Source organism: Cebidichthys violaceus, unplaced genomic scaffold, assembly GCF_023349555.1.
Source record: "Cebidichthys violaceus isolate CVI_PGR_0920_01 unplaced genomic scaffold, fCebVio1.0.p SCAF_107, whole genome shotgun sequence".
Lineage (NCBI taxonomy): Eukaryota > Metazoa > Chordata > Actinopteri > Perciformes > Stichaeidae > Cebidichthys > Cebidichthys violaceus.
In genome coordinates, this window is record NW_027176271.1 from 304047 (window position 1) to 316230 (window position 12184).

The window sequence follows — 12184 nt, forward strand, 5'->3', positions numbered from 1 at the left end:
CATTAACATTGAAATAAGGAATTCTTCAACTCAAAATGCAGAGAAATCCACTGAAGGGAACATTAACGACACAACCAAATCTTACTTCTTAGTTTCTTCTGCCATTGTCTTCTCTTCACTTGAGCAATCTGGAAAGAATAAAGTTTGGAGAAACACCGTCAAAGCAGAAAGATTGTCTGTGATAGGAAACCGATTCAGTCATGGTGGTTATCACACCCTTACCTAACTCTGACCCGATATGCTTCATGAATCAGCAACCTCCTCTAACACCTCTAACAATGGCGCAGCCCCCCCTCCTCCTCCCCCCGTCTTGAATCAGCGCAAACGTTTGGGGTAAACATGTAATGCCTTTTTAAAGTCCAAACTTTCTAAAAGCGTGACAAAACAGGAAAACTTTGACGGTTCAAACACTTAAACCAGGCGAAGCAACTAATTCTAATGAATAATTCCACTGACACACTACTGTATCAGTTCACATAACTGACAGGGCGCAAATGATTGCGCTAATTGCAGAGAGGTGTCACACTTTTTTTCATTCTATTTCCATTAAAAGCAACGGAGGTAAACACAGAGAGAGAGGGACCTGCTTTTACCGTGTCTGAAGATGAGTGTCGACAGGCCAGAGGTGGGCCGTTCTGAGAAGCTTTACCAAACCCCATACTCTGATTGGCTGAGCAGCTCAGGGGGGCAACGTGACCCCCAAAGTGAGCCCGCTGTCATCATGGAAATTTAAAGAACAGACAATGATGAGATAACGTAAATGTTAATATTCTTATCACTTTCATTATTTCCCCCCATGTTTTAGGGATGCTAGAGGTTTTGACTTGAGTTGTTTTGACCAGAAATAGATTAGCAACCATTTTTCTCAAGCATTTCCATTTGTTGGGCATACTTGTTGATCATTATCAGAGAAAAGACAGATGTGATAGATTGTTTTCGTTCTGACGTTATTTCATGTCTCTTCATACCTTTATCCTTCCCCTCTCTTCCATGCCATCATACTTTTCCTCTCTCGCCATCCTGCACACTCCTTTTCACATTTTCATCGTTCCCTCTCCAGTCCATGTAGATGGAAAGATGGCCTTGTTGATATTGTAGTATCAAACCGAAAAAAAAATCTTTGCATTTCATTTTTTTGTACTTTCTCCGACACTCTTAGACACTCCCAGGTCAGGTGGTGGTCTCTTCAACTCAGAGTGTCAGGTTTCACAGATCATCCAGTCAGAGTTGGTCTTCAATACAACCCCACTCCTGTCCTCTTTCTTTTCTTGATAGCCTAGAGCCTAGAGTTTCGCTCACCAAACCCGTAAGGCACGTGACTATGCTGCCATGGGCAAGTGTGTGACAAATTCATACCTGCTCTCTGAAACGTTTATTGAGGATCAATCGTACATTCGTTAACTAGACATGGGCTATCTAGACATTCTAAATGTTTAGAATGCACATTTCTAGTCACTCTGAACAATCACAGTGACTCAATCAAGAGTGAAATCGACCAGCAATTTCACCTCTGTTGTGACTTCCTGGGCACCACCGCTTTTACGGGTGACAGGTTCCCTGAAAGTCACACGCTGGACGTAGAAGGGTTCTTTACGGGGCAGACACCCTCGCTCTGCTCTATAAGACAAGCTTCCACGCGAAGCACGCAGTAGGACTTTTGACAGACAGCAGTTTGATTCTGCTGTTCCTAGCTCTGGCCAGCAGAGGGCACTCTAGGACCTCTCTTAGAAAATGTCACAGGCCCTTTGAGCAAACTCAAGCTACAGCAGGGACCTCTGACCTCCCATTTGTAGCCACATATCCCCCGTCTACTGTTGAACTTGTCAAGAGTGATTAGGACGTACATTTAAAATGTTTACTTGTATGCATCTCAATCTGTATATTCTTTGTACTTTAAATAGTTTATCAGGTAACTCCTCGTCTCCACCTCAATCCCTATATTTTATGTATTTGTAATAGTTTCATCAGATGTCACTGTGTTTTTACTTCAGAAGATGTTAGACTGCTCCATTAGCCTGCTGGCCTCCAAAATCCCGCTATCACGGGGTTCCTCCACCGCCTCCTCCGTCTCCTCATCCTCCTCCACCGCCTCCTCATCGTGCTCATGTTCTGGACTCAAGTCCATCTCCGTGTGCATGGGGACGGCAGGGTTCGAGGCTCTCAACTGCGCCAGATGCATCACCGTCACCTGATATTTGGCTGCCTTTTGTTGTAGCTCCCGAGCACCACGGTCCAGCTCGAGGTGGCCTTTCATTTTTCAGATGGTGGGGCATGGCCGCACATACTTTCTGACAGAGAGGGCAAGCGTGAACCATCTTTGTGCGAGTCATATCTAGAAAAAAGAAAAGGAAGGAAAAAGAGCCATTTAGATACGGTATTTCATCATGCAATTCGGGGAGAGGCAAACTGTTTGCCTGTTATCTGCTGCTGCTGCCTGCTGAAATGGCGTGGAACCGCCCCGCCCTGAAGTAGAGGAATCGGGGGGCAGTCGCTCCAGCCTTGAAGGCATTCATTCCCCCATGCTCCTCAGTAAATTGCTCAGTATGGCCATCTGTAGGGTTTTTGCTTAGCCTCCAGAACACACCCTTGCTATCAAATCATTCATGCCCACATGACACCCATGCCATAGGAACAAGCTAAAGCCACCAAACTTGACACACACCTGCTCTGGCTTCATACTAACACGCACACCAAGTTTCAGGAGAATTGCACCACGTGACCCAGCACTATATGTAGCGTGCACAAAATGACGTCACACAGGCTCAATCTGGTGCTACACATTTAATGAAAGTGCTCTGTAACATACAAAAATATACATTTAGGTGTACAGTCGCTCCACAGCGCGTTCCACTTCTATCCTGTACAGAGATTCTCATCCTCGCGAGACTTCAGTGTGGCTCTCCGTCACAGACACTGCTTATGTCGCAACACTGACACCTACTGGCGATCCACTGGATCTACTGCCTAACATGTAGCTGATGATAAATAACGCTGTACCCTCAATTTTAACTACAATTAACACTTCCTCCTCATAAACACATAGGAAACATAGTAAACTCTCTTAACTTACATTACACCCAAACAATTATTGTACTTTCTGAACGACATATGACTTGTTGTGCCACATATACACCATCTGGGCCTCTTCATCATATATGATGCAGTCTATGACAGCCATGCTGATTCAGCATTTTAAGTATTGTTCTTCGAATCTTTATTCCACTATTTCTTCCGTCGCGCTTGAAACTCTTCTTCTTCTTCAGTTTTTAAGCTACAGAAACCGTTCAACTATGTAAATGTTCAGCTCTTTCAGCTCATGTGTGCTATGTCTCTTCATATTTTCAATCTTTCAACTTTTTGAATTATGAAGCTTTTTGCAACCTATTTTTTGAATGGGATGTCTATGGCGAATATTTTTAAATCCTCTTAAACTTCTTCAACTTTCAAATCCTTCTACTTCCTCATACTTTCAGCTACAGACACCATTTAAACTTTTGAATGTTGAGAAAACCCTGATCAATCATTGTATGTTATAATCATTTTGATATCTTTTACACTTTTTGAACTGTAGCAATTTTGCTTTTATGTGTTTTTCAGTCCTTTTCTGCTTTTATAATGGGTGTGTATTGCGCAGCTTAGAGTGCGTGATGTCACCGCTAGAGTGAAGAGGAGCTTGAGATTCCTGTGAAAAAAATATTTGTCTTTTGCCACTAACTCCTCAATTTTCACTCTTCATGCATAATTTTTGGATGGAAACGTAGCTAATCTTGTCCTTGTCGTAGACAAATGACTGTGGAATCCCACATATTTACACATTTGGAACAAAAGCCTTTAATTGAGAGGAAAACCAACTTTCTCCTCCATAGACCCCAATGTTAAAACGTACTTCAAAAAAGTCTTGCACAGACAACCGTACCCCATTTCTAAATCGCCATTGAAGCCACTTTTTTTTACACTACAGATCCAATTTTCGCATGATCTGTTCTTCAAGTCATCCTTGCGCTCCAGTATTAATATTGGAAAAATAGGGGGTATGGTTATGGGGGTTTGTGGTTTTGTTTGACAGGTGTTTTCCAGTCTTTTTCTCATGAAAAGGCTGCCAGGCTGCCAGGTGTTCGTGCTTGAGCTAATTACTGATGTTTATAAACACACAGACTCATTGACTCTCCAACCGCTGCGTCGTCACCGTGGGAACCAGTAACACACACACACACACTCTCTCTCTCTCTCTCTCTCTCTCTCTCTCTGTGTCTGTCTGTCTGTCTCTCTCTACACACTCAGTCCATCTGTCTGTCTGTCTGCCTGTCTCTCTCTCTCCCTTTCTGTGAATGAATCCTGTCATTTAATAACCTCTGTTTGTGTGTTTCATACATTCCGATTCTGTGTCCTCTCCTCCTCTCTCCCCCACCCAGCCCAACTCTTTCAAAATAAAAGCCCCATGGATTAACTGTATTTAAACATTAAGCTCAAAATGAGGCTTTTTTGTTGAAATAATTAATGCTGTTATTAATACTGTGACAACTACTACTACTGCTGCTAATATTTCTAGTATTACTACTACTGCTAATACTACTACTACTACAACTCCAACTTTTGCTGTTGCTACTACTACTACTATTACTGCTACTATCAATATTATTACTACCACTACTGCTATTCCTACCACTACAATTACTTATACTACAACTGCTACTACTACTGCTATTCATGCTACTACCAGTACTAATACTACTACAGCTATTAGTAGGACTGCTATAGTACTACTACTACTGCTATTACTGCTACTTCAAATACTGCCATTACAACTACTACTACTACGACTACTACTACTGTTATATTAAATACTACGACCACTACTACAGCTATTACTACGACAACTGATACTACTACTTCTACTACTTCTTCTAATTACTAATACTTCTACTACTAATAATACTTCTACTACTACTACTACTACTCCTACTACAAATATCACTACTGCTACTACTAGTACTTATTCTAATGCTACTAGTACTTCTACTAATGATAATACTTCTACTACAACTACAACTTCTACTACTACTACTACAAATATCACTACTGCTGACATTGTTTAAGCCACAGAAACCGTTAGAATATCAAAATGTTCAGCTCTTTCAGGAGAGGGTGATATGACTTCATATTTGTAATCTTTAAACTATTTATAATATTAAGCTTTTTGCAATTTGTTTTGAATGGGATATCTATGGAGAAAATCTTCAAATCCTGTTAAACTTCTTCAACGTTCAAAGCCTTCTTCTTTCTCATACTTTCTGCTACAGACACCATAGTTAGACGTTTCAATAGAAGGGTTTTCAGCAGTGCAGTTTAAATGCTTTCGGGCTTCAACATTTTTCAGACAGGTAGTCTCTCATTTCTGTATTTTCAGCAATGTTTTTGCAATTCATTTCAGCTTTCAGCATTCCAACGCATTTTTAGCAGGAAATGCATTTTCTAGTTTGTATTTATTCTTTAGTCAAAGCGGAGGAGAAGCAGCCGTTTGAGAAGCTGTACCGACTGGGCTCGGTGCTCGGCAGGGGGGGGGTTCGGCACCGTCTACTCGGCCGCGCGCCTCTCCGACGGGCTGCCGGTAAGAAGAGCGCGGAGAGCCGCTTTGTTTTGGTCCCACAGCACATGGCCGCTGCTGGGCGAGCACGCGTCAAGCTACACACACCGCAGGCGGCTGGGCTTCCGGTTTCTGCCTTCAAAAATAAAAGCAGCACTAAAGCGTTACAAAATATTAGCAAAAGTTATTTGAATTGTAAATTGACTAAAACTAAAACATCTTCCGATTATCCTAGCTGTTGTAGATAACAGATATATTTCACATATATTATTTTTTTTTTCCCATATTCTACTTTCTTATTTACCTACATTTCTATTTTGTGATGTTTTTCTTACTTCATTTAATTTTCTCTTCATATATTTATTGTTCAGAACCAAAACACCGAGGTAAATTCCCATGTGTGAAAACCAACTGCGCATTATGGTTTGGCTTTTATTTGGAAGGCGGTGACTATTCCACCTTACTTCCAGTTTCCCCTCATGTCAGCTGTGTAACTTGACTCATCCCGGGTGTGCCTGGCATGTGGTCTTTGTTTTCACAAAGAAACGTGGTCTGTGACGCTTACACTTCCTCTTATAGTGAAAATCAATCGTGTTACTTCGCTTTATTCTCTTTGAGGAAACGGTAATAGTTACATGATTGATCATATTTTTATGAAATTATCCAAAAACTGGTGGGGGAATGCTTTTTAATTCAATATTGAAGAAAAACAAAGAGCTTTGTGTGACTGTTAACAGTCAGAGATTGATATTATGGCAGTTGATGATGTGTTTTTACAGATAACCATCATCTACCCTCTTATATAGTATGTTATAACTGTACGGTGTGTTGATGGCGTTTGTTTACATGCAGGTTGCTGTGAAGCACGTGTGCAGAGACAGAGTGACGGGGTGGGGCTCTCTGGTGAGATCATACATGCAGATATAACTGTTGTATAACAACTTCCTGTCAGTTTAACCACCACTTCAGCTACTATGTTAGTTCATTCATCCTTTTATGAAAAATGCCCGTGTACAAGATGACAACAATGAACAATTAAAACGCATTATTTACCAGCACAAAAGACTAATTAGTCCCACATTTAGTAATTGCATGCATTTTAATTCATGCACAGCGAGCTGATGATCCGTTTCTTCCTCAGTGTGGCGCTGTGGTTCCTCTGGAGGTGGTGATGTTGAAGAAAGTGGGCGGGGCGTTCGGCGGCGTGGTGCGTCTGCTGGACTGGTGGGAGCAGGCGGACGGCTGGCTGATGGTGATGGAGCGTCCCGAGCTGAGCCAGGACATCAAGGACGAGAACCTGCTGGTGGACCTGAGGACCGGGCAGCTCAAACTGATCGACTTCGGCTCGGGGGCCCTCCTCAAAGACGAGGCTTTCACCGAGTTCAATGGTGAGTCCGATCAGCTGAGAGAATCTGAAGAGCTGTGGGGATTGTTTCTGAAAATCTAGACGTTTTAAAATATTGGGAAGGTGTTTTGGGTCAGTGACTACCGTCCCATCATGCACCGGTTCTGTAATGTCGTCAGCGTCTCCGGGAGTATTTTCCCGCACGATGGTGATCCGTCACTTCCTGCTCCACTCTGACACACACTGTACCTGTGTGAGGAATTTTAAGTTTTAAAGCATTCCTAGTGCTGGATATTATGTGTCACAGTGTGTTTACTTAGGAAGTGTTAAACCAAGGAGTGTGGTCATTGAATGTATATTGAGTCTGTGATGGGGGTTTGAGGAATGTCAGAAGGTGTAAATCTGCGGGGGAAGTGGGTAGTTCACAGAGGTGTCTGCCCAGGACAATGGGTCAGGATCCAAGGAGGAGCCCATTGGACTTCAGCCAATCGAGGAGCTGATCGATAGGTTGAGGAATGTAACTCTGGGGGGGCAAAGGAGCTGTTTGTCCCCTGAGAGAATCAGACTTCCTTCGTACCATGGGGCAGATACATCTATCTGTCCTGTGGTATGAACGGGGTCTCATATTTCTTGAAATATTTTACTATCGATAGTGTAATTTGGTTTGTGATTGTTTTGGCTTCTGTTAACAATATTAAATACTTTTGATTTTGACCTGGACCTGCTGACTCCTGCCCTGCTTGCTGATGGAACAAAGAGTGCAAGGGGGGGGGGGGGGCTGCTGCTTCTTCTCCTCAGTGGCCTTCTTCTCAACTATGGCCTTCTTCCTCTCTGTTTGAGAAATTTCTGAACATTACACCTGTAGTGATGTAACTCTCCTCCCTCCAGGCACGCTGGTGTATGGTCCTCCGGAGTGGATCCGGTTCCGTCTGTACCACGGTCGCTCGGCTACAGTGTGGTCTCTCGGCGTGCTGCTGTACGACATGGTGTGCGGGGACATCCCCTTCCAACAGGACAAGGAGATCCTGAGAGGACGGATCTACTTCAGACGCGACGTCTCCTCAGGTGAGCCGGAGCGTGACGAGATCACGCGACCAGGTTTTTACATCGAAGTCGGAACAAAACCAGAGATGAGTGTTCTTCATCTCCTCCTTGTTTGTTTTTACTTCAGAGTGCCAGCAGCTGATTGGCTGGTGCCTGAGCCAGCAGCTGTCAGACCGGCCAACCCTGGAGCAGATCCTCCTCCACACGTGGGTGACTGGCAGCGACGGGCAGCGCACAGACGCCGCCGACGCCGCCGACGCTGCCAACGCTGCCAACGCTGCCAACGCTGCCAACCCCATCACACCTGACTCCTCCCCCAGCCAGCAGAGCCTCTGATTGGTCAGCGTTTGGCTGCTGGGAAGAGTTTTTTTTTTTTTTTTTCTCTGAGTGACTCTGTGTGCTCCACAGTGACCCCCTGCTGTTCACGGGGGACGGAGCAGTTCCTCGTAGAGGCTCGACACTCGTCGAGGGTTCGTGTTCAGAGTGCCTTGAGTTTGAAAAGCTGCAGATCAGGAGTCGGAAAAGATATGTTTTTTTGAATATGTCTGCTCCCCTCTTCAGGTAAAGCTTTATTTTTCTACAGTGTCGGTTCATGGAGACGGTTGGTTGATTGTTTCTGTTGTTAAATGTTTTGTGTTGATAAACTACAACGTCTTCTCTCTGCCCTCGGTCTCTGGGTGTTAAATGCACGGTCAATGCAAATATATATATTTTTTTTATATATATATTTTGTACATTCTGTTATATTTCTTTAGTAAGAGACATTCCTCATCATTTGTTTATTTATTTAAGTTGTCGAACTTTTCTAAAATGTTTTTACTTTTTGTAAATTTTTTTCTTTTTTTTCCTGAAAACGGGAATAAAATCAGAATCAGGATTCCTCACATTCTGATTCTGTTAGTTCATGTTAGTTCAAACAATTTTTTCATAAAACTTGTTTGTATATAAACTGATTTTCTGTGTGATTTTGTGTGTCTTTTACCTAAAAAAAAAACATAAATAATGAAGTCTCTAATAGAGGAGCAAAATACATGAATTTGAACTTTTGTTTAAGACCGCCCTGAACAAACACTTAATGTTGTGACTATTTAATTGATAATGAAATGAACAATATAGGAAGACACAACTCTTTATTTCTCATTTCAAGGGTTAAAGAAGTCTCATAGTCTTCCATTAAGGCAACGAATGTTGAAATCGCTGAATAACTGAATATAACAATATAATTTATTGATGATTTAATTGCTGAATTGAAGGTAATCCATTTAATAATCATTGAAGCTCCACGAAATGGGCAAACAAACCCCTCAGTGAACACGTGGACAGCATTGGTGTTAATCAGTGATGGTAAAGAAGTAAACTCTTATATTTTAAGCAGCACGTTCTGTGATTATTTTGTGCACATGTGTTGTAGTAATAGCTGGTTGTTGTAGTCACTGCTTGAATTCAAACCGTCACTGTTCACTCTGAATGTGGATCGGTACTTTGACTGGAGGACACACATGACACCCAGAAACATCCCGAAGAACAGAGAAAACAGACCCCACCACACACTTCTAGTGGGCCATAAGAGATCATTGAGAGAGGGATTCTTTTTGTATTTTATCTTTATAAAATTCTGACAAATTAAACTTTTTAATACAAAATATAGTTTCTATGCGGACGACACCGTTGTGTTTAGTTCTAATGAATTTAAACACTTTTTTAAGTTTAGAAGTGGAATCTAAAATGTTGGCATTGACCAATGAATATTTCACAATTATGAAATCACTATTATGGATGATTACAAACAGTACTACGCCTCACACGGGACACCATTATGTTGAAGTTTGAGCTGGTCTGGTTGTTAGGAAATGACAAATATAATAAATGTTATCAATAGAACTCAATGTTTAAAAACATTAGATTTCAATAATAATGGGGAACCACAATGATGTTGGTTCAGTAGTTCAAAAAGGAATGAAAATGTCTACTAAAAGTAATTATTTATTATCAAAATGATACAATGTAATTAACAGGAAATCACATTTTTTACCAAAGGAACCTTTCAGCCATTTAAGGTAGACTCATAACATTGCTAATACTAAACTATCAATTTGTAACTTTGATTAATATTCAAATGAACAAGAACCAAATACCACCATATCAACAGCTAATAAATTGAAGTATTTTAGAGTTCCTGACTAGTAGTAGTAGTAGTAGTAGTCGTAGTTAGTAGCTGTAGCTGCTGATGTTAACACATCTATCGGAAATCATGAGAAAACACCGACAGCATTAATCTGATATACATCTCAGCCTGTCCTGGTTGTCATGGAAACATTCCTATGTCTGCAGTCAGTCAGCAGCTTCTTGTGAAATCAGATATAATCAGTTTCACACAACCGCAGTTCGGAAAGATGTGAATATGATCTGTAAAACTAAAGACGAGTCTCAGTAAAGCTCCACCTCATCCTGTACGCAGACATAAACTGAGGACAGCACATGAGACAATCAGAGAGACAGACGGGCAGAGAGACGGTCCACCTGGACGTCATGGATCACCTGTTGATGATGCTGCTGTTGTTGTTGTGGATCTCAGGTAGGACTCTGAATTAGAGATGATGTGTTTTATTACAATATTTCTGTTGTATCTTTAAATCAGAGAACACACACACACACACACACGGGTCAACCACAAATAACTCTTTTCAAATTGGATGTAATGCATATTTGTGAACAATGTGTTTAAACTCACAAAATAAGGTCTCATTTGTTCACTTTTCAAAGTGGTTAAATATATTTTTAACAGTATTTTTTAACTTCAACTAAAAAATGTCAGGTGGCACCACCACATATTTGTAAAAATATATATATATATATATATCTATTTCCCTACTATTCATTATCACTAATACTTTGACAAGTATCCCTCAGAGTGTCTACAATGCCAAACACATACTTATTTTGTAAATGTCTTATTTTGATATTTTCATAAAGTAACACACAAAAGTGATTTAAAAGTATCCAAATGCATTCATCAAACGTATTAACATTACATATAACATTAAATTAAAACGCTCAGCAACTGGAATGCAACACTACTACAGACTAAATACAAATGGATTGTGAACAAATACAGGTTTGAATTTGATTTAAAAAAATACTTGAATGATTTTGAAACTTGTGACAAAATATTTCAAAACGTGTTGAACCATGTAAGGTCAACATTTCAGGTATAAACACACGGAAGAAACAATAAAACTGAAAAACTATTTCATTGAAATTTCACAAAACAGTTCAAGATTATTACAATCAAATAGAAAACTTCTTACTGAAAAATATAAATCGATGTGTTATTAATTATTGACTGCATGAACTGTACCGGCCTCCATGTTTAAATAAAAACACCACGAAAGTTTCCTCTTGGTTTAGAAAACGTGATGATGTTTCCTGAACTTTGTCAAATCAAACACATTCAAGTTAAAAATCCCCCAAAAATGAATCTAATCATAAGTCATTGATTATAATTGTAGTAAATCAATATTCCTGTAATGAATGTATATTCAGTAATGGTCTCTGTGTGCAGTGTTTTATAGTGTTGGTGGTAGAGTCCTCCATAGATTCACACTCATGACTAATAGACAGGAAACGATGCAGCATGTGATCAGTGATATCAGCCTCACTGTTTCCTGTTCACTCTCCTACAGACGGATCAGAGCAGCGTCACGTTACTGCTAATGCTGACTCAACAGTTCCTGCTGATGCTGCTTCACATTAAAACACCTCAACAAGACAATCACAATGGGAGCTTTTATTGTGAAGAACTCACAGGAAACACAATGTATTCATCACTGAAATCATGACTCACTGCCTCTATATATATATATATATACCTTATATAGATACATACATAGAATTATGGATATATTTATATATATACATACATTTATTTGTGTGTATATATATATATACACACACACGTACATATACATACATATATTTAAAAATGATGGCAATAAAGTGACACTTAATATATTTGAATAGATTTTAAGTTTGATAAAAAAAAATTGAATAAATTAAAAAAAGAGTATATATAATAATAAGTATATCCAAATCAATTTCTAAAGCAAAACTGATTTATATTTACTAAGTATCGGAGAAAAAGTAATTTTGATTTACTCAATATCTGGGTGAACTTGTTTTGGTTTTACTAATCCTCTGAAGGAAATTTAATT

The 12184-nt window shown here is 40.1% G+C and overlaps 1 pseudogene; it reads left to right on the forward strand.

The window, feature by feature from the left end:
• Positions 1 to 5463: 5463 nt before the first annotated feature.
• LOC137888928 (serine/threonine-protein kinase pim-3-like) lies at positions 5464 to 8938 on the forward strand (annotated as a pseudogene).
• The last annotated feature ends 3246 nt before the right edge of the window (positions 8939 to 12184 follow it).